Source organism: Chelonoidis abingdonii, chromosome 17 (genome assembly GCF_003597395.2).
Source record: "Chelonoidis abingdonii isolate Lonesome George chromosome 17, CheloAbing_2.0, whole genome shotgun sequence".
NCBI lineage: Eukaryota > Metazoa > Chordata > Testudines > Testudinidae > Chelonoidis > Chelonoidis abingdonii.
Window position 1 is genome coordinate 27,306,013 of NC_133785.1, and position 27,902 is coordinate 27,333,914.

Consider the following 27,902-nt stretch of genomic DNA (forward strand, 5'->3'; position numbering starts at 1 on the left):
GTTTCATTTGCATTAATGTATATAAGGTACTAATGAAAACGGCCAGCCAAGAAATACCTTTAACTATGCAAAATAATGTAAAGATCTTCATTATCACAAGAAAGTCATTAGACGTCCTTTTGTCCCTGACCACCGTAAAAGAAATCACTAATATTTATGGGTACTGTCTTAGCAGAGAAAAGTAATTCTTTAAAAAGTAATGTGCAAATTGCATGCAAATTTCACTAGCATGTCCACTCCAAATGACCACTATATACAGCTCATCAGAGGTGGAGAAAAGATAATGGCCAATTAATATCTTTACACTTGATGAAGCCATGAAACTTTAAATCCATATATAGTTTTTTCATTCTATTTCATTAATCCATTTCTTTTAAAAGAAATAACTTCCACATAATGAAAAGCATGCACTCAATCCTTGGGCCAAATTCAGCCTTGCTGTAACTCCACTGCCTATGAGCTGAACTTTTAATTGAACAAATATATGCATACAACAGTATATAGCATGTCATTAAATTATTTGTTAGAACACTGCACATTTCAATGCACCTGCCACCGGGGAGGACATAGCTTATTAGCAACTTGTATGGTTAGATTTTCATCAGTTGGGTAAGAGCTATCTATTCCCAGAACAACATGTCTGTGTAGTTTGATTTCAGCCAGAGCATACTAGGACTTCATGAATTCCAGTAAAGGGAAAAAAAGAATAGAGAAAATGAGTACATCATCAAAAAACCCAGTCTGACACATTTCATACCCACTCAGATTTTTGAGACTATGACATATATTTCCAAACCCTTTCAGAATGTTTAGTTTTGTAAATAAGGTCACTATGAATTTTGGTGGTCTCCATGAAGACATGAAGTCCAGCAGTATTTTATACTAGCTATGAATTGTGGATGAAAATTCTAAACTTCTACAGATATTCTTATATTATGGCTTGCTTTCACTTCTGCCTCAAACCATCCATGTACTATCCCTGGCTCCAAATTCTGTTCCTCTTCAGCATGTGGGAAAGGGCAGTTCGACCACTGAAGTTCTGCTTCACTGAGAGGAGTAGGAGTTCAAGAGCTCACCTCTGTGCAGCACAGATCCGAGCTCCGCAAGCGATTTCTGCATGCCTATATTGAGATAGGCTTTGGACTGGAGCTGGGCAGGTGGCTCTGACACTATGCAGACCCTTACATGGAGGTGATGTCACAGAAGCTATGGTGGCTTCTCTAATCCTCATAACACTAGAGAGGCTCCACTCCATCATAAATTTGGAGAGGATCCTTCCAAGTTACACCTACAGAATTCTCCAGAGCCCAGTCCAACTGCTAGGCTTAGGTGCCTGGAACCAGATTTTCCCTTTAAAGTACAAGGAAATGGAAGTCACTTTCTCTGCCCCTCTCCCTGTATGCTTAGCACTTATGTGTAAATATAGCTATCACTTAGCAACAGAGATGGCGTGTAATGTTGCAGTTGTGATGACAACACAGTGTGCTGAATCTGATGACATCAAGATATCAACCTGTTTAGTATACTTGGTATTGACAGAGATGGCAATAGCTTTTCTATGTCTGCTGGTGGTGATCAATGTTTGGTGTTCTGCAACTACTACCATTGTCCGTGTGCATGCAGCATGGCTAGTCTTAACCTCTGGTTTGTGGAAAAAGGTACTTGGTGAGTAAGTGATTTGTATTTAACCCACTCGTCAGATGCATGGAGTAGAAAAAAAATACAGTAGGCAGGTATATATACACAGTACATGAAAAGATATGAGTTGCCTTACCAAGTGGAGGGTCAGTGCTAACGAGACAAATCAATTAAAGTGTAAGTGGCTATTCTCAACAGTAGAATACCAAGGGAGGAAAAATCATTTTTGGAGTGGTAATGAGGCCAATGTAAACAGGGTGGTCCATTTAAAACAACTGACAAGAAGGTGTGAGTAACAGTAGGGGAAAATTAGAATGGGGAAATCAGTTTTTGTAGTGACCCATGTATTTACTTTGTAAATACATATCAGAATAAGTGATTGTTCTAACTCATTTCTAAAATTCTGTGAGGGCTTTGTGAGTTAAAAGACATGATTAATCAGTTCAAAAGAATTTTCATACGTGAATGTGCCCTCAAAGTGAGAGTGGTGGCAGAGAAAAAGTTAGGGTTGTGCTGAGAGATAGAGTATTAACTGCCACAAGAGAACATGGCCATAAGGAAAACGAGTGATGACAGCAGAAGGTAAAGAAAGCATCGGTTGCTGGTAGGTGGCCTAGGAATCACCAAACTTGATTTCAGGTCACAACAGAAGTTTAAAACGTGTGCAAAAAATGTTTGTTTTTTTTTATAACTAGTTTAAGAAAAAAATTTCCACAAAACAGATAAAAACAAAAACAAAAACAATACATGACCAGTATTGCATGGTTCCAGAGCACTTAAAATGATAACTACGGAGATTTTGTTTTACTTTGAGCACTTTGAGAACTCTCAAATATTTGAGATAGTGAGGTAAATGTTCTTGCTTTCTGGTGCAAACACAAGAACAGTTGGAAAGTTCTCAGTATCGTCCACAACTCCAAACTTGTGCTAGGACACAGATTACATATTAAATATTATTATTCTTTTAACATTTGAATATAGCACAACAGACAAGTCTAGCACTTTACACAGCAAGCAAAGACCTGCTTCCTACCCAAACAGTTTACAATCCAAGCATGATAAGACAAAGAGAGCAATGGAGCTAAGAGGGAAGGGCAATGGAGGGAAGAAGGGAAAAAAAAACCAAAAAAACCCCCAAGACTGTAGGGCTGCTTAGGTATACAGTAAGCATCATTTTAGTTCCTAGCTTTTAAAAAAATATGTTTAACTGATATAAATCTCCTCTGTTGGCAGGAAGAAAATATATCAAAGGCACGAATGAAAAGGGGACAAAGGGTCTTTCCAAGAGAACAGAGAGGCCTCACTAGATTATTTGAGTGTTATGATCATAGAACTAAATGTTAATATATAGTCTATAACTATCACAATCCAGCAGCTGTTCACCAAGGAAACCTGGTGTCAGGGAGACCATGTAAAGCTTCTGTTTGCAACTGCAAAACTCTTCAGGTATTTTTTCTTCTCCAGCTCAGAAAGTCAAAGAGCTCCATGTATGTAGAGCAAGATCTTCTTTTCTTAATATTTTGAGTGTTACTGGCAGGGCTGGTGCAACCATTTAGGCGACCTAGGCAGTCGCCTAGGGCACTGGGATTTGGGGGGTGCCATTTTCTTCGTCAGCGACCGTGGAGGCCGGATCTTTGGCTGCCCCGGTCGCCGCCGGCATTTTGGCAGAGGGAGCTGGGGCTGGGGAGTGCGGGGAGGGCCGCCTGCAGCAAGTAAGGGGGTGGGGGCGGCACAAAGGGGAACTCCCTGCCCCAGCTCACCCCTGCTCTGCCTCCTCCCCGAGCATGCTGTGGCTGCTTCACTTCTCCCACCTCGTAGGCTTGCAGTGCCTAAGGTCATTGGCACTGCAAGCCTGAGAGGCGGGAGAAGAGAAACAGCGACGGCGTGCTTGGAGTGCTCGTGTGCGAAGCAGGGGTGAGCTGGGGCGGGGGTGGTGTCTCAGGGCAGAGGGTGAGGAGCTGCCACGGGAGACAGGGATGTGCCTCAGGGCGGGGGCATGGGGGGGCGCAAGGTGGAAGTTTCACCTAGGGTGCGAAACATCCTTGCACTGGCCCTGATTACTGGGGTTCTCTTGGCTTGGTTTCATTTAAATAATACAGATGTGCCAATAGTGTATAACATTTGCTGCAATATAGATTTGAATGTTTAAACAAAACTCAACTCAGCAGTGTCCGCACCCCTTTTCCATATATGTTGTGTGCAATTGATATTACTAGCAAGAATGCTCACAGAAAGTGCATGCTAAACTTACAAACTTAAAATACTCATCAGAAGCAAATTTTAAATTCAGTTCCTGCAAGCCTTCACAAGAGAATAGAAACACAATTAAAACAAAGCAATACAGCTGAAAAGGCAAGCCAAACTGCACATGATATTCACAAAAGAAAAACATCATTGAATAAATTCAGACAACAAATACATTAGAGATAATTGTTAGATCCTTTGAGGACATTCCAGGAAAAAGAGGCAAAATTAATAAAATACATTATGAAATTATGAATTATTAACTCCGCTCTATTAAATACAGACTAGAAAAAACCCTTTTGCATCAACCATGGTTTTAAGGGGTCTGCAAATTACAGATAAGAGATCTTTGAATTTAAAGTAATTTTGATTTAGACCTCAAACCTATAACAGAGTCTCTGAAGGGAAGCTTTCCTAAAAAGTGAATCAGATTCATTGGAAGAATACCTTATTCTGAAGTAACATAGATGGTAAAGTTAAGCTGCTTTCACAGAACATTCAGAGAGTGAAAATGAGGAAGGAAGACAGACACTTTCTATCTCACAGTATCGTATTACAAAATTTAGAAGTGTTTGAAAATACAAGATGACTTCTTTAACGTGCATAGTAGTAGTAGTTTTGTTTCTATTTTGAATAATGAGGTTGTCTACTGTTGCATCATTTAATTCCTAAATGAATAATGGCTGGTCACAGACTATTGTAACAATTTCAAAGCAATCTCAGGATTTTGTTTCACTTCTCCCATAGAACTTTGGACATTTAAGCCATTTAATACAGTTTTTCCTAATCACACAATCATAGAAATGAGGGTTAGAAGGAATCTCAAGAGGTCATCAAGATTCATCCTCTGTGCTGAGGCCTAGACCACAGGTGTTTGTCCAACATATTTGTTAAAAACCTTCAATGATGATGATTCCACAACCTCCCTTGGAAACCTATTCTGATGCTTAACTATCCATATCATTGGAAAGTTTTTTCCTAATATCTAAACTAAATCTGGTTTACTGCTGATTAAGCCCGTCACTTCTTGTCCTGCTTTCAGTGAACATGCAGAACATTTGATCACGGTTCTTTTTATAGCAGTCCTTAACATATTGGAAGACTTATCCAGTCCCCACTTCAGTCTTCTTTTCTCAAGACTAAACATGCCCAGTTTTTTTAACCTTTCCTCATAGGTCATGCTTTTCTAAACCTTTTATCATTTTTGTTGCTCTCCTCTGGACTCTTTCCAATTTGACCACATCTTTCCTAAAGTGTGGTGTTCAGACTTGAATACAGTACTCCAGTTGTGGTCTCACCAGTGCCAAGCAGAGTAAGACAATTACCTCCAGTGTCTTAAATACAACAGTCCTGTTAATACATCCTAGAATGATATTAGTCTTTTTTGCAGAGGCATCATATTTTTGGCTCATATTCAATTTGTGATCCACTATAACCCCCAGATCCTTTTAAGCATTACTACGAACCTAGCCAGTGATGCTATATTTTGTAGTTGTGCATTTGATTTTTCCTTCCTAAGTAAAGTATTTTATACTTGTCTTTACTGAATTTCATCTTGTTGAATTCAGACCAATTCTCCAATTTTTCAAGGTTATTTTGAATTCTAATCCTGTCCTACACAAGTGCTCCCAGGTTGGTGTCATCTACAAATGTTATAAGCATTCTCTCCATCCATTACCCAAGTCATTAATGAAAACATTGAATAGTACCGGACTCAGGACTCACTCCTGCGGGATCCCATTAGATATGCATTCCCAGTTGGACAGTGAACCACTGATAACTGCTCTTTGAGTACGATCTTTCTACAATTTGTATACCCACTTTATTGTAATTTTATCTAGACCACATTTCCCTACTTTGCTTATGAGAACATCATGGGGGACCATGCCAAAATCCTTACTAAAATCAAGATATATCACCTCTATTACATTCCCCCATCCAGTAAACCATGTCTAAGAAGGAAATTAGGTTGGTTTGGCATGATTTATTCTTGACAAATTTATGTTGGATATTCCTTATAATCCTATTATCCTCTAGGTGTTTACAAATTGATTTTTTAAATCATTTTTTCAGTATCTTTCCAGATATCCAAGTTTGACTGAGTGGTCTATAATTCCCTGGGTACTCTTTGTTTCCATTTTCAAAGATAGATACTATGTTCACCCTTTTCCAGTCCTCTGGAACTTCACCCGTCCTCTATGAGTTCTCAAATATAATTGCTAACAGCACCAAGATTGTTTCAGCTAGTTCCTTAAGTACCCTAGGATGAACCTCATCAAGCCCTGCCAACTTGAATATATCTAATTAATCAAAATAGTCTTTAACCTGTTCTTGCTCTATTTTGGCTTTCAATCCTTCTCCCTTGTCGATAATATTAACTGTGTTGAGTATTTGGCGATAATTAACCTTTTTAGTGCAGACTGAAGCAAATAGGATTAAACACCTCAACCTTTTTGATCTCATCACTTATTAGCTTTCCTTGCTAAATAGAGGACCAACACTTTCTTTCATTTTTCTCTCTTGCTGCTAATGGATTTAAAGAACCTGTTCTTATTGCCTTGTATGTCCCTTGCTTAGGTGTAACTCATTTTGTGTCTTAGCCTTTATGATTCTGAACTTCTTGACAGAAGACATTTAATATCGGTTTAATCAGGCCACAACATTATTATTAGATGTCTGGGACCACCTGGCAGATAAAAGTGTACAGTGCAGATAACCCTATGTTCATTCCATAATTACCCACCAGCTCTCCCTTTCTTTCCATCCAGGTCCTCTCAGCCAATCCATTGCTGCGATGTTACCATCCACACCCTGCCCCGTAGGCTGATGGGCTATAAGCAAGGGGGGGTTGGCTCCATGCTGTACTAATCATAGGAGTCCCTGACATCCCACCCCCCCGGTTCCGTTCCTTTAATGAACACCTCCTTTTGAAGTCCTTTTCCAAGCCATTTATCCGGTCACTGTATACCTTTCCTATGGAGTACCTGCACTGGGCATCTGCCACATACTTATATAATGAGTTGTGACATACAGCCTCTACTGCCCTTTATGCCATGCATGAACAGAGCCCTTCCTGAAACCCGCTGGGGGGGAGGCAAAAAAACCCCAACTCCACCTATGCCAATCTGGTGGTAAGGGAGAAATTCCTTCCCAGCTCTTCTAAAAAGGGGCACCTAATGCAATGCCCACAGCAGGTCTTGACCAAACCTGGTATTTCACCACCTAAAGGAGAAGGAGGGCAGGTGCCGCCTCAGCCTGCTCCGTGTAAAAGGAGGCTTTATGCACAGAGCTGTGATGTCCCTTTTAAACCCTTCCACCCATCCGGTTCTCAGGGGCTGAGTCAGCGTCATCACGCTGTCCCCTTCTCCTCTTTTGCAGCAGTTTTCCTCTCTTTCCCCCCACCCAGCTATAAACCGCTGTTCCCTTAATTTGGCCAGCCAATCAAATTCCCCCCTCCCCTGCTTAAAGGTGTGTTATGGTCATTAGCATGGTGTTTTCTGAACAATTTGTCTAGCACACTCCATTGTTCACTGTATTCAGCACATGAAGCTACATACTTTTTCCTTGAGTAGAAGAATATGAACCCACACGCTTTACAGTCTGCTAAATATACTTAATTGTACAATGATTTTTTGTTTCCATGCCGTATTTACAGGTTTTATTTTTGTCTCTGCATCTAACATTTAGTTATTTAGCCAATGCTCTTAGATATTGATGGCAAAGTGCACTCGAATCTGTCTGGCTTTCTATTTCTAAATGACTTACAGTATGTCTAATTACAGTATTATAGCAATAACAGTAATATTCTGACTCAAGTGAAATCCAGTTTTTGCGGGTGGGGGTTTAGTCCTTTAAAGACTGTATTTTTACAGGGAAAGAAGTTTCTAATTAGTTCAAGATTTCTGCAGAGCACTACTCCAAACATGACAACTGCTAGCCTTTTTTTACATTATGCTCTGATTGTTGTGTGTGTTTATCTTCTAGTGGTGCAGAACAGTAGTGAGGGAATCAGGGAGCTTCTTGACTCAGTAGGAAAAATTTCAGTCCCATTCTTGCCGCCTTCTCAGCTTCCCCTCAGGGTTCTGAGTCCTATTACCCTTATCTTCGCATTTGTAACATGACCAACTGCACCTCCTGTGTTTACTACCAACTCTCGTTCACCTGCCTTTCAAGTTGTATAATCTTCTTTTAGCTCCAAACTGTAGCCACAGTACATGGACACCCTTCACTGAACATGGCCTTAACCTTTCGCTTTCAAAGCTTAGAAGTGATTTTTAACATGATGGTACATTTTCCCTTGCCCCTTTCCCATTTAGTTCTAATATCAAACAATGGAGCTGTTGCCCTCTGAATTTGCATCTTAATCTTCAGCATTGAATTGAAAAGGAGAATTAATGGAAAGCAACAGTGGAGGTTCCACAATACTCAAGGCACTGTGGCAAAACTTGTAGCGAGTTGATACATTATTTGATGGTTTTGACGTGATTGATTTTGTTCTTGGTGAGTTAATCATATAATTACAAATTAGTAGATTATTTTATACTGGAAAATTGTTCCAGGAATTAGCTCACTGTCACTTGTAATAATTTCTTTACCTAACACAGCCAATCTTTTGATCTGTTAACATCCATTTTTACGCTGCAACTTTTTTCTAGTTAATATCTACTCTTGATAATTACTATGACACAATGAAGAACTAAGCTGACAAGAACTTACAAACCTGAAAAATGCCCTCCTTCCCTCTCTGTTTAATTTTCCTCATTAGAAGGGGCATAACAGCAGCTAAGGGCCAGCTCTACACATCTTCTAATATATTGTTCTAATACCAATGAAGTTCTAAGCACTTACTGCAGCACTTACACTGTCTAAAGATAAGTCCGAAGTCACCTTGGGTGGGTGATATTACTTTTTTCTAGGCTGTCTTTAAGTAAATATGCAAAGTAGTAATAACTCTCTACCCTTCCTCATCATGTATTTTTTAACAGCTTATGACAGTGTAATGCCATCAGACCCCGGTTGTTTCTGGGTGCGACTGAACCTGGGACTTCTGAAGCTTAGTGAATGAGCCTCTACTGCATGAGCTAAAAGCCAACTGCCTCTTAGCTAACGTTGTAGACCAGACTCATTTTATCTCTCTCTCTCTAAGTTGTCTCGGTGCCACTAGATGGGACAGGACATCACACCCAGGAGGTGTGGGGGTTACAACAGCACAGGTGGCAGCTCTAGATAACTGTTCAAGTTCGTACCTAGAGGATCCAGGTGGGTTTGTGCTAAGGCTAGGCACCCGAGTACCCGCATGGGCCCGGGGTACACATTTGGGTTGTTAGCCCGAGCTGCTGTCAATGCTATCCCAGCTACACCGGTATTTTTATCACATTAGTCTGAGTGGAAATAGTGCAGTCTGTCTATCTGTGCTAGGAGGCACTTGACATCTGCAGTGTAAATGTACCCTATGTTTCATTTTTGGCCACATGTGCATTATGTCGCCATTCAGCAATTTTTTGGGGGGAGGGAAATTTTAAAATGTATTTAGTTTATCCTTACTGTAATCATATAAATTAATAAATATAGATCCCATGCCTTTTTCTCCTTTTTTCAGAGGAAAATATGTTCTTTCTGCAATTAGAACATCTTTTTAAAAAAATTATTAAATAATTGCACAAAACTGCTGGTAAAATCTGAAATGATGAATATCTGCAAAAAAGGCATAGTAAGTGAAGAATACATGGGAAGTATATATTTCATTTGATTTTCCTCATTTCCTCTTAAGCAATTAGTACAATTCTAAATGAGACTGTGCAATTATTTAATTTAATGACAAAGAAATAAATAAGACATTTGTATATATATCATGCAACTTCCTTCTCTTTCCAGAGGGAAATATTATTTTATTCAGTTACTACAATTATAATGGGATTTTAAATTAATATATGATGGTCGCAAAGTGAGGGGGAAAATATGGACAGAGAGCAGCTGCTCTACATCTTGTGAGAAATGTGGTCAAAAAATGAAAACTTACTTTCAGAGTTGTCCAAGAAATTTTTTATATATATGAAAAACAGCTGAGAGAAGAAGAAAGAAAAGCAGCTAATCCCATTAAGCACCGAGAGCCTAATGGCAGAAACCCTGTTGCTAGGAGCTTGGGAAAAACACGCTCCATTGGCTTTCCCAATGATCAGGGATTGTTTAACCACATGATCTTTTACAGAATTATGTATCATATAATATTCAAATGCACCATATTTTCTTTGAAAGTTTTTCTAACTCTATGGTCTTATATGGAATTATACATAGTAGTGCATTAAAATGTAAATGAAAGCTTAAGATACCAATCAAAAGGAGCATGCATGTAGATTACATATCAACCTTTTAATAAAATATATGTAAATTTAGTAATTTACCTTAGTCATTTTTAATTTGTTTGGGACCAGGAATAATTTTTTCCCCTTTCTACACAATCCCTCCAGCATCTGGTCAAAAGTTTTTACTGGTATTAGATGCCTAATCTTCATTCCAGTTTTCCCCATTGCATTTACTCAGCAAAATAGACTATTTCTTCACAACTTTTTGTATTAATTGGAAATGAACAGCTATTGACTTAATCCGTATAAGCGGTTTTAACCAAATGAAATTCATAGCATATAAAAAAAGAAAAAAGCAGCCCCCGCTACACCAGTTTACAATGATATATTTCTTTCCTGGACTAGATGTTAATCATTTATAAACTGGGGGAAAAGTTTACAGACATGTTACAGTAAACTAGAATAAATACCAGGTATAGTTTTCTGTTTGAAGGAAAGTGATGAAAAACTGCAGTAACTGCTCCTTCCTCCCTCCTCTTTTCTGGACTTCTTAACTGCTTTCTAGAAAAAGTTTAGTAAAAGAAATATCTTCAGTCTGGGCTGATTAATCAAAGTGAGATTATAAATAAAATGTTTAAAATAAACTCTCTCATCCTTTTAAAGGTAACCCAATAAAGCAGTGTTAGCTTGTTTTTAGAACAGTGATATGCATTATGGAAATAAGGAATAATCACAACAAACTACTCGCAAACAATCTACAGACAGAATTGTTTGCTAAAGTTACTCAGCAAAAAAGTTTTGAATAATAAATAAATAAGACAAAACAATAAGCTGCTTGTGAACAACTGACAAACGGAAAAAGATTAAATTAAATAAATGAATTATTCACTGTAACTTATTTGTTCAGCTCTATCTAGGTGACAGCATATGCAGGAGTGACCATTAATTTCAGCAGAAGATTTATGTGGTTACCTGTGGACATAATTTGGGCCAAAGTTTCTGAAATTAGTGCATTATTCTCACCCAGCTAATTTTATTTCATATCTGTGTAGAAAAGACAAGATGTGGTCATATGAATGATGCCATGACAAATGCAAAAATAGTTAGATCACATTCAATATCTCAATGAGAATGCTCTGTGCACATGCTAAGTCCAGTCTAAATAATACATTTTCCCCACAGGAACTAAAATAGATGAAACCACATATAAATTGGTTCATTTTTCACTCATACGTTGCTCATTTATGATATGCATCATTTTCTTGTCTAGTAGCTGTGCATGTTTTGGTGATATCTTTGGACATCAAAATCAGCCATGTGCCAAACTACTACCAGCGGTTTACTCTGTGGTTAACACAGTGTAGTCATCAAGTAAGTAGTGACATTACTGGTATTATCTATACAGCTACAATGATTACTCCTACTTATTCTGAACTAAATTAGGGTGGCACCTTTCCACGATCCTTTGTGTTTACACTGATTTCAGTGCCATAACCGGATGAACTCTGTAGGGTCAGGCAGATTTGTTTGATAGTAGCTGTTAAGAAAACTCACTTGGAGATAAGATTTAAAAATGTAGTTGATTAGGAACTGAAAGATGCCCTCCTTTTGCTTCCCAAAATTGCAACACTCTCATCCTTGTCTCACCTCCAGTCAGTAGGAGTTGAGGGGGAAAAGTCTGTGACAACATAGATTAACCTTGCAATTTAGACACTGCAAAGTTCCCTGCCCATATTGCAGAAAGTTTTGAAAATGTAAAACCAGTTTAAAATCTGTTATGTTTTTCAACTTAACCTGTAACCCTTACTTTAAAAGTTCTACAATGCATTACAAAATGGGTGTTATGCTATGCAGCAGTGCAGGAGAATAATCTAGCACCCTTTTATTTTATAATGGAAATTAACACTATAAAATAAGATTAACAGTTGTCCATCAATTGTTAAGCCCAGAAGTTTATCATCTAGTGGCAAGGAAGAGGGTGGTGGATATTTTCCAACTCAATGCTAGTCCCACCTATTGGCAGGAGCAGTTCTTCAGGCTGACCATGATAGGAGCTACCAAAAGGCATTCTAAAAGTGGGCCTAAAGTTGAAAGGGCAAGGGTGCAAGCAATTCCTAATTTGAGAATATACTAAGGACACATATGCCTACTATACTGATGATCCATGATCCTACAGGAATGAGTGCAGGGTTGGGTGGTTGTACCCACACTGCTTTAGCAGAGTAAACAACTACCTAAGGGAACTTGTGTTTATTTTTGTTGTATATGTGTAACACTGATAGACCCAGAGTTCTGGCAGGTTGGGATCAAACTAGGGACCTCTGAAGCTTAATGTTTGAGCCTCTACTGCATGAGCCATATGCCTCTCAGCTAAGGCTGCAGCAGACTCTTGAATCTCTAGATGGTCTAGGTGCCACTAGAGGGGGACAGAGCACCACACCGAGCAGGCATGGGTTACATATGGGCTGCAATACAAAGTCAACTGAAGTCAGTGGGTGTGTTTCCATTGATTTCAATGGACTTTGGATCAGGCCCTAAAATGTGAATTTAAAAAGGAAGGGGGGAACAAATCCTAATTCTGAAAACATCCTTTAAAATACTTTCTTTTAATAAGACCTTTTGCCTTCCATGCTTTACACACCACATTCAAACTGTGTCACAAGGATAACAAGCTATCACTGTGGCCATATTTATTTACTTATTTACAAGAAAGGCTCAAGAATCCAGGATAAGTACTTCAGACAAAGTACCTCATTTCTGCTTCTTTTCCAAGCACAATGAAATGAAACGGATGAAGTTTGCTGGTATTGCCACGGAATTATATAATCCTAGAGAAGACATTAACGGCTGCTCTAAAAACCTAATTAAATTTTAGAGCTCTAGTAATGCGGACATAAGGCCGTGTAAGCCATTATCTACATTAATAAAAATTAAAGTCAAACAATACCTATACAGTAATAATGTACCTGGACTCAAGGTCACTTTAATTCCCTTACTCCAGTATTTTCCTTTATTGTTGCTATAAATATTATTGATTATTTAACCAAATTCCAAATGTAAGTTCATTTGTTTCCCTACCCTGTTTTCCTAATGAACAGTATTAAGAGAGAAATTATGAAGCCAATTATTTCTCTTTCTTACTTAATTATTTCCATGCTTTGACCATAATGTTATGGTTATTATTAGCATATAAAAGAACAAGAAGCCAGGATAGTCCACAGCTATTTTTATGGACCATTTCTAAATATACTTCTAGAGTCTATCTTCATTTTTTACATGTATCACTTTTGTTCTAGAACAAATTACTACTTACTTGACTTTGCTGCAAGCCTAGTGCTTGTTTCTCTCTTTCATCTGCTCCCCCTGCTTCAGATTTTAAACCTCTCTCTACTTCTGTCTCTCTTCCATAAACTCTTTCCGTGTCCATAAACTCCCTGTGTTGCATAAACTCTTTCCCTGTCCCCCAAAGCTTTATTGAAGTGGAATGACAGTGCTAATATAGTATTCATTAACATGTGGTGCACAAGAAAAATAGAGAAATATGTAGTGATTTAGTATTTGGTAAAAGTTCAACATAAGCAATATTATAATACACTAGTGTCAGTTTCACAGTAACTAGTAACACGTAAGCTGTGCCTTGCTCAGGGCCGGCTCCAGCTTTTTTGCTACCTCAAGTGGCGAAGGAAAAACTAAACAAAACAAAACATTGAGCTGCCACCGAAGTGCTGCCAAAGAGGAAGAGACAGAGCGAAGGACCTGCTGCCAAATTGCTGTGGAAGACTAAAGCGGAGCGCTTGAGCTGCTGCCGAAGACAAGGATGTGCTGCCCCTTCTTATTGTTCACCCCAGGCACCTGCTTCTTTTGCTGGTGCCTGGAGCCAGCCCTGGCCTTGTTGCAGAGGAAGAGTCTTGTTGAATCATAATCAGTCTTGGATTTGACTCCTTCACTGAGCATGAACAAGGGCACCTGGTCCCTGGCCATATCCAAATCCTTTGGGGCCAAAGTTCTTTCCGAAGCTGGTATTCTGGAGTTCTGAGGCTGGTATTCCTCCCCTTTCCCCACCCAGTATGGTAGTTTCTCCCTGTAATCACCAGATAACAGGATCTACTGATAGTAAACTGAGCTGTCTTTCAGAGGAAGATCCTAGCAGTGTCACTATAATTTCTTATTCATTCTTTTACCTTACTTAAACTTAACCCACATATACTTTTTTCAACTTAATTCAACTCCCTCTCTCCCATAAACTTACATGCACACATTTTGACTAGAGGTGGAGAGAATTAGTCATAGTACGCTTTTTATTACTCCATTATCTTTTTCTTTTTCCCTATATATGTTCAGCCGTGCCCCTCTGCCAAAAAGGATATCAACTGTGGCAGTTGTGAAGACGCAGACATTTATTCAGTAGAGCTGAGTGAAAAATCAGAATGTCCATCCTTTAGTATATTCAGGTATTTAAACTTTGTGTGTGTGTGTCTGCATGCGTCTGTGTGCTGATTCAAGATGAAAAATCAAAATATCAAAATGAAAAGTTAAAAAAAATTCAATTTGGAAATTTCAACATTTTGTTTTGACATTTCAATTTGAACAAAATGTTATAACATTGCTGAATTGAAATGTGTCAATTCATTGTATTGAATAGAAACAAAATGTTTAATTTTGAGTCAAATTGACATTAAACAGTAAAATGATCAATAATGCAGAAAAAGCATTATTAAAAAGCAGAATAAGTTCACTAAATATTTCTGGTCTGTGTTTGGAGGGAAAAAAATCAGATTATATAGTCTCATCATATTGTGATAATAAAATTCTTTCCATTTCTCTAGTATCACAGAAAGATATTAAACAGTGGCTATTAAAGTTAGATATTTTTAAACCAGCGGGTCCAGATAACTTGCATCCACGAGTTTTAAAAGATTTGGCTGAGGAACTCACTGTACCATTAATAAGTCTTGAAAAACCAGGAAAGTTCAAGAAGACTGGAAGAAAGCAAATGTTGTGCCAATATTTAAAAAGTATTAACATGCCAAACCAGATAATTATATGCTTGTCAGTCTGATATCAGTCAAAGAATGGAGTGGCAGTTATGGGACTTGATTAATAAAGAATTAAAGGAGAGTAATAAAATTACTGCCAATGTTAGTTTTTGAAAAATATATCCTGTCAAACTAACTTGATATCTTCTGTTGATAAGATTATAAGTTTGGTTGATAAAGGTAATAGTGTTGATGTAATAGACTTTTAGAAGGCAGTTGACTAGGTACCACAGGACATTTTGATTAAAAAATTAGAACAGTATAAAATTAACATGCTATCCATTACATAAATTAAAATCTGCCTAACTGATAGATCTCAAATCATAACTGTAAACCAAGAATCACCATTAAATAGGTGCATTTTTAGTGGGGTCTTGCTGAGATCAGTTCTTGGCCCCATGTTATTTAACATGTTTTGAATGATCTGGAAGAAAACATGAAATCACCACTGATAAAGTTTATCTATAACAATAAAATGGGGGCAGAGGTAACTAACGAAGAGGTCAGGTCACTGACAAAGAGTAGTCCGGCTCGCTTGGTAAGCTGGACAAAAGCAAACAATATGCGTTGCAATGTTGCAATATTTCATATCTCATTACCAACCTATTATCCAACCAAGGCATCTTAAAAGTACAGTTACTTCTTTGGTCATTTTCTTCTGTGATGCAATTCCATTTTTGAAAGCTAATGGGTATTTCTTCTGCTGCTTGGACCAACTTCTACTGGTAAAAGAGACAAATTTTTAAGTGCAACATCTTCAAAAAGTTATTGGTAATCTTCTGCTCTTCAGGTAGACAGGTGACAACCAAATGTGACTTAGAGGACTATCATAAGCATCTTCCCAAATCTGGACCTTAGCGTCCAAAAATCTGGGTGCCTAGCATGAACCCCTCTAAGCTCAATTTACCAGCTTAGATCTGATCTCGCTGCCATCATCCAAAATTTCCAGGGTTTTGGCCCCCTCTGGTCTTCCCAAAACCTTCCCTGAGACCCAAGACCAGAATCTGAGCTCTACAAACAATAGGGAAATAACGCACGTCCTTCCCTGCTTCTCACCCAACTTCCTCTCTGGGCTACTGAGATATTTTATGCAATCTTCTTAATCACAATACCAGAAGCATGTCTCCGTTTTATTCCACAAAGAGATAAACCCAATAAAGAACAAAGAGATTTCTATTCTCCTCCCCGAGCTTCTTTCCCGCCCTGGGACACTAGAGCAGATTAAACCAGAGCGTAGTGTTTTCCCCCTCCCCTGTCTTCTTTTCCTTACCAGAGAAAATACTCAAACAGGGTTTTAAAAAGAAGCTTTATATAAAGAAGAAAGAAAAAGACATAACATATTCTCTTGTAACAAGATACGAATACAGGGCTATTGGCTTTATAAGAAAAACATGAATAACAGTCTGAGTCAAAAAGATATCCATTGAAACACTCCAGCAAGTTACACACATGTAAATCACCCAAACAACATAAAGCCTATATTGTTTTTCACTTTTACTTACAAGTTGGAAAAAGAAGTAGAAGAAGAAAGAAACTTCTCATTGTTCTGAGAGACAAACAAGACTCAGAGTCCAAAATCCCTTCCTGCACTTTTTTAAAAAATCCAGTTTCCTGACTGGTCCTCTGGTCAGGTGTTTGGTTCCCTTTGTTAACCCTTTACAGGTAAAAGAAACATTAACCCTTAGCTATCTATTTATGACAAGGACAATAGAGATTTTGGTGCCTTCCAAAGGGCCTGTTCTTCCTATGTACTACAACAGATCCAGATGATCCAGAACTGTAATAATCTCAGGCCAAAACTTCACTAAAATTAATGAGAAACTTTCTGTTGAGTCAAAAGGGCTTTGGATCAGGCTCTTAGGTTAGGCCACAAAAAAAATTAACTGAGGATGCTTCACCATTACCAAAGGACAAGGGCATCAGTGAAACCTAGTCATAGCAAGGAATGATCCTGTAAGAAAATCTCCTCCCTGTGAAAGGAAACTATCAAGTGGAACAGTACTGGCTTTTCCTTGTTTGCTCCAGGTCTGAATAAGGATTGGTAAAAGAGCTGAAAATAAAGAACAGGTGTATGTGTGGCACCTTAGAGACTAACAAATTTATTTGAGCATAAATGTGTTAGTCTCTAAAGTGCCACAAGTACTCCTGTTCTTTTTGCAGATACAGACTTACATGGCTGTTACTCTGAAATCTGAAAATAAAGGACTGCTAACAAAGAATATACAATACTAGCAGACACAAAGCCGTGAGTCACCTTTCAGTACACATTCTGAACCTGGTCAGAAGAGGGAGGGGTTGATCTTCAGGGGTGGGAAAAAGGGTTACATAGCTCATTCCCATTAGCTGGGACCTTTCTCACTGACAGAGGAGGGACTAGCTGTGTCAGCCTGCACTGATGCCAAATGCATCACAGCAAGGGAATGAATAAAGTAAGGAGCCATCACTTGAAAATTAGTATCTACTACACATTTCTGATTGGCAATGTTGCATTTCTAATGAGATAATTCTTCCTAGAGCTAAGGATGCTTGCAGTTGATGGAAGAATAATCTCTAAAGTGCATTTGGGTACTTCCAGGTACATTATAATGCATCAGTTGTTCTGAGATATGGAATAACAAAGAAGTTGGTTTTGCAGTGCCAGGCGTCTATAAAGTCCTGTTTTGCAAACTGCATTGTGCTTTCTACTATGGCAATAAATGCAGTCTTGACTGAATTTACCTCACAATAACTGGCAATCCCTATGGCAAACAAAAGCCAAACAATTACCTGATAACAACTACCTAACACAGCAATAGTGTATAGTAGTGTTCTTATAGTATGTCTCTTGCCACTGTCAGCAAAATGAAGTGCACTCATAAATTTGTTTTCATCTGGATAGCATCACAGCCACAAACAACGTGAGTGAGTTACATACAGTGTTTTAATCTGGATTTTTTTTTTTTTAATATATTGCTACTCTAGTTCAGTCAGCCAAGCTCTTAGACTCAGTGGTAGAGCTAATATTGAGATGAGAGCCAGAGAAAAGCCTGTAAACAAACAGAAGAGAATCACCAGTTCCTAGAACTGGTCAGGAATTTTCCATTGGAATGATTTTCTGAGGTAAATCTCACTTTCTACAAAATCAAAATTTTCCATGTGAAAATTTTAAATTTTGACAGAGAATTTAAATTTTCTGTTGGAAAATCATTCCTGACTCTATGGCTCCCCTGCTACTTGGCAACCTGCCTGGTGGACTTCTGGGCAGCCAACCGTTCCAGGCTCCAAAGCTGTTCAGCCATCTGCCATCGCTCCGGGTAGCCTGAAAAGCCTCAGACCCTTTTTGAAAAGGTCAAAAGTGAAACAAAGCATTATTATAAGTAGGCTTGGCAGAATTCAGTTTTTATTTTGTTATAATTTCAACAGATAATATCAATGTTTAGTTTAAGCATTTTTTAATTTTTATCAATATAAAGTCACAGTGCACAAAATTATGAGTTTTAAGCTTTTTTGATTTTTATCAATTTAAATTTTCATGGCCGTGAGATAATTATTTAATGACAGATGCTGAGATTTAAAAAGTTAAAGGTTTATAACTGTTAAAAGATAAATTGTCATGGTCACATGTCAGAACGTACAAAGTAAATATCCCTAAATCAAACTCTAATAAGTTCTCAAATAGCATTTTCTTATATTGCCTATTTGTAAATTTCAATGACCATAAATGGAATACTTTTGTCAATTTGTGTGGGTTGGCAAAACTGATGTTTAGTGACATTTACAGGTAAAGAATTCTAATTCTTCCAAGCCTAACTATAACTTTTTCTAGATTCAGAACCTTGTTAAAAAAGGTCAAAACTTAAACAAGCACCTTTTCTGAATGACCTTTTTGAACTCCTATTCCACGGGAAATTGCAAAGTTTCATTTTTTTTTATTTCATTTTGTAACTTTAAAAAAAAAATTCCCACTGAAAGAAAATTCTGGTTTCCAGTCAGTTCTGCCAATTATAGATACATTCCAAGGGGGAGTCAAAAACATTCATCTGATTCAGATGGGGAAGGTGTCTGGCTCTTTTTTGTTGTGGTAATAAACTTGTAAGAGTAAATTGTTCTTTACGGGTCAGAGTTTCTCACAGATTTTTCCTGAAATTCATATTATTCATAATCTAGTAAGCCATCCATGGATGGCCTTTCTGGACTGATTGAAACTCCTGGCTGTGGCTCTCTTCTGTTTTGGGGTCCTCAGAATAATTTTAACTGTGGGGACTAAAAATTACCAGAAATGCTATTAGGTTAAGGCTACCATATTTTCTTTCAGCTCTGAAGCAGCTGCTTTATCTAGAAAACAACAAAAAGGGTGATCAGTGCCAATATGAAATGTAAAAATCTTTAAAGGGAAAAAAAAAGCATATATCATACAGGACTCTGAACAGTCTTTAGGTGGTAACAGATTTTTGTGCCAACCTCTCAGCTGGATTCAAATCAGTAATCTAAAAGGGAGGTATGGTCTAACTGAAGAGGAAAAAACAGCACAGAGATTTTATAAGACAGTTGAGACAACTTTCTGCTTGTTCAGGAAAAATATTTTTTTAAAAAAGTATGTTAACTACTTGGATTGGGCTTGTGCTGATAGGATTGTCAAATGATATTTGCAGTTTATTTCTGTCTCTAATGTGCTCTCCCTGCAGATGTGAACAAAGGGTTTTATTTAGTTTTCTTAGTTTGAGCAGTAAACGTTATTGTGTATTTAAATAACGTCTCTCCCCCACTAGGGTTTATTCAAAATGACAAAACAAATTACAAAGATTATTTTAGAATAGCTTCCAGGAGATGGAAGATTTCATTTATGACTGTTTTTATTGCAATTTCTTTGGAAGGCAGAAAAGACCAAAAAGTAGTTTGAAAACCAAAAATTATTGTAGATCAAGTACAGATTCTTTACTTAACTCTCTGCACCTTTTCCTCTCATTCTGTACTACGGCTAAAACTGTGCTAACTATGATTGTATGCAAACAAAATTGTAGCTTGTCTGATTCTAGCTTCATTTCTCCGCTTAGTATCGACAGGGATTCTATTCTGAGATCCAAGCTATATCCAAACCATGCTAGAGGTTACTCCAACCACAAGTCTATATGCGGCTCCACCCTCTATTCCTTTGAATAATCTTCCTTCGCCTCAAACAACACTGGCAAGAATCTATACACATATACAATCCACCAGCACAGTGGCAGTCCTAATCTGAAAATAATGGCAAAAACACAAATATTTGATGTGAAAATTTTAATGATTTTTCTATTTACAATAATTAATATGCACACATTATTTCCATAGAGATGTAAGTGGGGTGAAAAATAAAAAAAGTGAAATATATTTATTTAACATATTTAACTTAAGTGAATAAATTATGCAGTGGCTATTGTTTAAACCAACTCTGTCCATAGTAACTTCCTTATTACTTAGGCTACGTCTACACTACCCGCCATATCAGCGGGTTACAATCGATTGCTCAGGGATCGATATATTGCGTCTCATCTAAACGCGATATATTGATCCCCGAGCACGCTTATATCGATTCCGGAACTCCACCAACCCCAACGGAGTTGCGGAATCGACAGGGGGAGCCGCGGACATCGATCCTGCGCGGTGAGGACGGGTGAGTAATCCGATCTTAGATATTCGACTTCAGCTACGTTATTCACGTAGCTGAAGTTGCGTATCTAAGATCGATTTTCCCTCGTAGTGTAGACCATCCCTTAGAAAGCAGAACAAAAGGTCATATGGGTAGTTGCTCCATCAGTCCCCCAGATACAACAGGTACCCAATTAGCTATATTAAAAAAAGTCCCCATCTTTGAGACCATGAAAAATAAATAAATGCAGTTGCACATACAAAATTGCAGTGTATGTACTCTGGCTGACTTTAGTGGGTGTTTTAGGCAATGTCATATGCAGCTTCACCCTCTATCCCTTTGAATGACTTTCCTTCCCCCAAGTCATCACTGGCACATATACAATCCACCAGCACGGTGGCTAGGCTCCTCATTTAGTCTCCTGCTTGCTTTAAACCATTCATCAGTGCCTCAGACTAAAGAGGCTAAGAAGCCTGCTGCTGCTGTAGCTGTTGGAAAATTTCTGTTAACACCAGAGGTGAAAGTAAGTCAATACAGGCGGGTACGAAGGACTGGTAAGAAAAGGTGCAGTAGCTACCCGCAAGAAAATGGAGCATTCTTTCCCTCGCTGACTCCTCCTCCTGGCTCCAGCAACATTGAGGGTCCGGGGGCCCGGCTACATGAATGTTCAGGGCCAGGTCTCCCCCCTGCTACTCCCACACGCCTCCCCTGAGTGTGCCCCCATGCACCTCCCTGGGTCTTGGAGCACCCTGCCTGCATTAACTGCCGTCACAGGGTCCTAGTGCCTCCCTCCACTATTGCCAGGGCAGGCTGCCCTTCCCCTTCAGACCCTTTCATTTTCTGGTGGGACCCTTCACCAGTACAGCCGCCTCCCTGCCCATAGTCACAGCTCTTGCCCCACACTGTGCAAGGGGCAGCCCCAGTGAGGCTACAGTGAGGGGCAGCAGCAGGGGAGGAGGCGCACACGTGATGGCAGCCCCCCCTGGCATGGCACCCACCACAGGGGAGGCGAGGGGGATTCCTGGACCTGAGAAGGGCCCTAGGACCACGTGCAGTGACAGTGGGGGGTGAGTGTGCTGCCGGGGGGGAGAAAGCGGTCCCTACCCCAGAGCTCGCTGCTGCCAGGAGGGAGAGGGCTGGGGGGAGTCCTTCTCTCTGGCTCCAATCCCAGGGCAGCCTGCCTATACCCCAAACTCATCCCCAGCCCTGTCCCACCCCAGAGCCTACAACCCCAGCCAGACCCTCATCCCCTCACATCCCAAACCTCTGTCCTAGCCCTAAGCCTCTCCAACACCCCAAACCCCTCATCTCCAGCCCCAGCCAGAGCCCTCATCCCCCTGCACCCTAACCCTCTGCCTCAGCCCTGAGTTCCCTCCCACACCCCAAACCCCTCATCCCCAGCCCTCACCCCTGTACCCCCTCCCTCCACACACCCTCTTATCCCCAAACTCCCTCCCAGAACCTGCACCCCCTCCCTCCACACTCCCTCCCATCCCCAAACTCCCTCCCAGAGCCTGCACCCTGCACCCCAGTCCCCTGCCCCAGCCAAGGGGCCTGCACCCCAGCCCTCCTCGCCTCTCCAAACTCTCCCCCAGAGCCTTGGGCAGGTGCGGGGTGGAGTTTGGTGGAGCAGAGTTTGGGCAGGGGCAGGTTCTGGGCACCATCAAAATTTCTACAAACCTTCTACCCCTGCCGGCAAAAGCTGGTGAGTCATACCAGGGTGGACTGGCTTCCTGAGGCAGCAATTTAAAGGGCTGGAGCCCTGGGCCCTTTAAATCACCACTCGAGTCTCACAGCCGCTAGCCCAGGGCTCCAGCAGCAGGGCTCCTGTGGCTATTTAAAGGGCCCGGGGTGGTAGAGGCAGCGGGAGCTCTGAACCCTTTCAATAGCCACCAGAGTCCTCCCGCTGCTACCCCAAGGCTCCGGCAGGCTCCAGGGGCTATTTAAAGAGACCAGGCCCTTTAAATTGTCCCCGGAGCCCTGGGGTAGCAGCAGCAGGGCTCTGGTGACTGTTGAAAAGGTTCAGAGCTCCTGCTGCCTCTACCACCCTGGGCCTTTTAAATCACCCCATTTGAATTTCCCCCGAACCCCAGGGCTCTCAGCCACCTCTGCAGCTAGGAGCTCGGGGGGTGATTTAAAGGGCTTGGGGCTCCCAGATGCTGCTACCACAGCCCTACCCCCGGGCCCTTTAAATCCTGATTTAAAGGGCCTGGGGATTTAAAGGCTCCATCTCTTCCGGTGGAGGCCACACCCCTCCTCAGGATTCTGGAGTACCGACAAGTCCTTTAAGTTACTTTCACCCCTGGTTAACACTCCTAATACCCATATATCTGATGCCTCTGATGGTATAGGCTAAGAAGCTCTCCAAATAAGTATCCATTTTAACAGGAGAGCAAGGGTTATTTGCTGCTTTTTAGAGCCCAAAAAGAAATATAAGAATTGTCTTGCTTAAAAAGGAAACTACAGATCCTCATGTACTTCATTAATGAAAAGACACAGAACACATGCTTATATTACCAGTACAGGTATTAGCTCTAAGGATAACTATGCCCTATTTATTTATAGCAGAGGATGTTTCACATTCAGCGAAAAAGTTCAACATCAGATACTGAATAAGTTCAAAGAAACTGAGGATGAAGGTATGAACTATAAGAATAATGTGCTGGAAGATGTGCATTTGCTGAATTCTAGTGAAAGGAAGCAGAAAGGGAATAAAAGAATAATTGGCATGAAGACAAACAGACCTTTAGGAGAAGTGTCAGTTTAAGGGGATACCCATGTTCTTTTTAAAAAAGAAAAAAAAATCCAGAGAACACTGTGCATGAACAAAATAAAATCTTTTACAGGTCATATTATTATGTTTTCTGCCTGAGTCAGCAAGGGGGGAAAAAATCTAATTTTTACACATATGTTATGTGTATTATACGATATTTTGGAACCAAAGACAGGGACAAACTATACAGAAGAAAGGGGAAGATGATTTCTGGTTCAAAAGCCATAGAAAGATTCTGTTTGTAGCTAAAGTGGAGTGTGAACATGAAAGGATTTTTTATGGAAAGCACATTTGCTACTTTGAAATCAGATGTTAAATTCTAGTTCAAACTGAGTGTTCAAATGTTTGATTCAAGCGTCTCTGCTTTTCTGAATTATGGTTAGAGGTGTGAGAAATTTTCTCAGTGAAAGCTGCTAACATTCACCTGCTTTTGGTTTGACTGCAATGCATGAAATCTGGATCATGCTGGATGAAAGGTTTGATAGATATTACAAACCTGGACCGAGCACTGGTGAACCTTGGCCAAGAGATGCCTCCACATCAAAACCATGTTATTTGCATTTTCATGGTGCAGCACAAGAGACAGCTGAGGGAATGAACTCAGGCAATATTGTCTTTAAATCCAGTAATCCTTAAACACAGCCACAGCCCTCACACACAAATACCTGCCTCCTCTACAATTTGGAGCACCACTCCCACATTCCATGGTGTCAGCTACTTATGTTAAACCTTCAGTTCTGCCTTTATTTAGCTGTGACACTCTGAGAACATTTCCCAGGCCTGAAGAAGAGCCCTCTAAAACTTGTCTCTTTCACCCCATTCAATAAAAATATGACTTCATCTACTTTTCTCTTTAATATATGGTTTATGTATGACCAGTGATAATTAACCAATGAAACAGTTAATGTCTAAGTTTGTGTACATTCCTGATATGAATTGGAAGATATAGAATGCTTAATGCCAATTAGAAGAGAGCTAATGAATATGTAATTTGGATCTACACATATATACTAGAATGCATGTGGGTAGGTGGAGTATTGTAGGAGACATCCATCATGAACCTCCGAAGCCCCAGGAGAAGTTAATTGATCATTCTCTTTTTGTTCTGTGTATCTGTTACTGCTTCAATAGCAGTTAATTGCAAAAACGCTTTTGGTTCAAATAAAGTTTTGAATTAATAAATGTGAATATTGGCCTGAGTGTGTCAAACTATACCCAACAGGATGACCAGAGGTGTGGGAGGCTAAGCTCAGCTATGTGGATTGAGACTTAAAGGAATGTTTGCACAGATCCTTGTAAAGCAAAAAAAACAAGGTGCGCAGCTCTAATTATTACCAGTAACAGTTTGTGAGTGAGTGAATTTTTATGCAGATATTATGTGTGATTGGGTAAAGTATGTTTATTTAACTGTGTGCATCAGATAAAGTTTATGTGGAGCACGTCCACAATACAAGCAGCCATAGCTCCAACTTCAGTCGATTGCCCTTGCTGACATCAGCAGCACATTTGGCCTAACATACATAATTGGTACTGTTGTATGAGCAGGATTTTATAATGTCTCACAAGTATTAAATGTATGATTTGATTTCATCCTGCTAGCCATCTTTTTTGAATAGCAGAAAGAAATGACCCTCTGGGACTATGAAATTCTGTTTTCCCATATGCATTACAAATTGGGCCCTCTTTAACTCTTTGTTTTAAGACAGTTAGTAAGAGACTGGATTCTCTATTGTGTCTATGTTAAGTAGATTAGAGAAACATTGAAGGCCTGGGTCTCAATGTAAATTGTCTTGGTTATTGATTGTAAAACTCTGCAAGGTTTAATTTGCAATGCCTTTTTGCTCAATATAAAATACTACTGTTTGTATTCTCCATCTGTGTGTGTGAATGAGGAATATATGCATCAGAAAAAGATAAGGTGTGAAGCCCATTGTTATAGCCAGAGTCAGGGAAGAAGGAGTAAAGAGATTTAAAGGACATCAGAGAATGATCAACGCCTATCTATAACGAATGGCAGATTGATGAGTTTGAGGTGAAGGCTGGCACCCCTAAGGACAATTGATTAAATCAGAACAAAGGACAGGATGACCCTCTCAGAGGTGTATTGGAAGGTTTACACCAATTAAGAAGTAACCAGTCAAACTGACGCAGCAAAATTCATAGACTTCAACAGAGAAAAAAAAAACTATAGGAACAGGGTGCTTGGCCATGCAACTTTGGGTTCGTCTTGCCACACTCCAGGAGCATTGGATCGTGACCGACAAGAGCCCAGCTTCACACTCATGCTCAATCTAACTGGCTATTAGATTGACTCGAGCTACAACAGCCTGGTAACTATGAACATCACTGGCAGGACTATATGTGCGTGTATGTGTGTGTGTGTGACTAAAAAGCATATGCTAACTGTTGTATTCTCAATAAATGCTGTGTATTTAGCTTCCTCTATAAAGATCCCGTGGGCTTTGCATGAACGTAACACTGTCCACATACCAGAAGCCTCTCAGAATATCAACACAGGGCCACATTCTGCCCATAGATCTATATAACATTCTTCCTTTGTTTTAGGAGGGCAACATTTGGCACAACTGAAGATAAAAATGTCACCCGTACCACAAGTCCTTTTCTTGAAGGTGTTATCAAATACACATCACAGTCCTGGATAAAATATTATGAAAAAGCTTCCCATATTATTTTATCACTTCTGGATTTAATTCAGGCTGGAACCCTTCAGTGGGGAGAAAAGAAAAAGCCAAACATCTGAAAACTTCGGCTCAAGTTTGTTTCCAGAATTGGGGGGTGGGGGGGGAGCAAAATCCCAGGAATTTATAGGGTGGACGAAGAAAAGGTAGGGGACAGCTACATTTTTCAGGATTAGTTCAGTCATCTCTAGTGAATTTGTAGAGTTTTGGTTGCTTGGGTTTAAAAAACAAAACAAAACTTGTTTTAAGCATTCAGTTTGTATGTTCAAGAATATGTACTGATTCTTAATTTATGTATTTTCCCTTCACTTCCTTTTCAAAAGGTGACCAAGCAAAAGACAATGCACAACAGGAAGTATCAATTCACAAAGGGAAACATTCTGTACTCTGTTTTTCTACATCATTTTAGGGAAAGTACCTAAGAACATCAGAGCAACCAGAGTGGGTCAGACCCATGATCCATATAGTTCAGTATCCTCTCTTTGGACAGTGGCCAGTGTCAGTAGATAGTTGCATGACAGCTTTTCATTTTTAAGCAACAAACCCTAAAGACTGGTTTTTTTTCAGCTAAAGAGAAATATTCAGACAGTGTTATTTTCTCCAAGCAATCCATTTTGCTGACAGGCATACTACAAAGGAAAATCTCCATTAGCAGATGGATTTTTTGTTTGTTTTTCAACACTGATTCTTACAAAGGATGGGAAGAACTTGCTCTGGGGAATTTAAAAAACACTTCAATATTGTTGGTTCAAAATTTCTCAACAGAACTGAATATTATGAAGTTCAGTTTCTATTTATAATATTTTCCTTTTAAGACTGGCTGGCAAGGGAAAGTGAGAGTTTGAGTGACAGTTCCCTTAGCTCCCTGTACCTACTCAGCCAGCCAAATTGTTGTAGGCTGGTTAAATGGTGTCACAGGAAAAAGAAGGGGAGGAAGCAGCGAAAGGAGCATGAGAAGTGTTTCTAGCAGCCAGTTCCAGAAGTGGTGGGAACAGAAACACTGAAATAGCAGAGGCATTAGGTTAGAGTGCATAAGAGGGTGTCAGGAAAAGACTTGTCAGATGAAACACTGTGTCTGTAGTAGGAAAGACAAGAGGGTGGAATTTAGGGAGTCCGTGGAAGCAGAAAGAGGAGACTCCAAAGACAGAAAGCCGAGACTAAAGGACCCCACAAGGCTATAATATAATGACCAAAAAGGAGCCTTCAGCCTTATTGCTTGCATTTATATTTTAAGATACAAACTTCTCAGTTTAGTGAGAAAAACCTTTCTGGGCCAGATTCTAGTCTCAACTGCTTGGGATTTACACCAGAGATTTCAAGGCAGTTATTCCAGATTTACACCTGTAACTGAGATCAGAATCTGGGATCCTCTATAAATTCCTCTGCTAAACAAAACTTTATTTAAAATAATAATAATTTTAAAAGTCTATCTAGGTATTTAAAGGGAAAGCATCCAAAATATTTTGTGCTACATCTAGAACTTTCCAAAGAGCTCAGTGAGGATTCTTGCCCTCTCTAATTCTAGTGCTGAGCTTGCCTGGTTATTGCATTCTCTGTTTCAGGAGATTTGGTTGAGACTTATAGAGAGGTTGAATGACCCTGAAG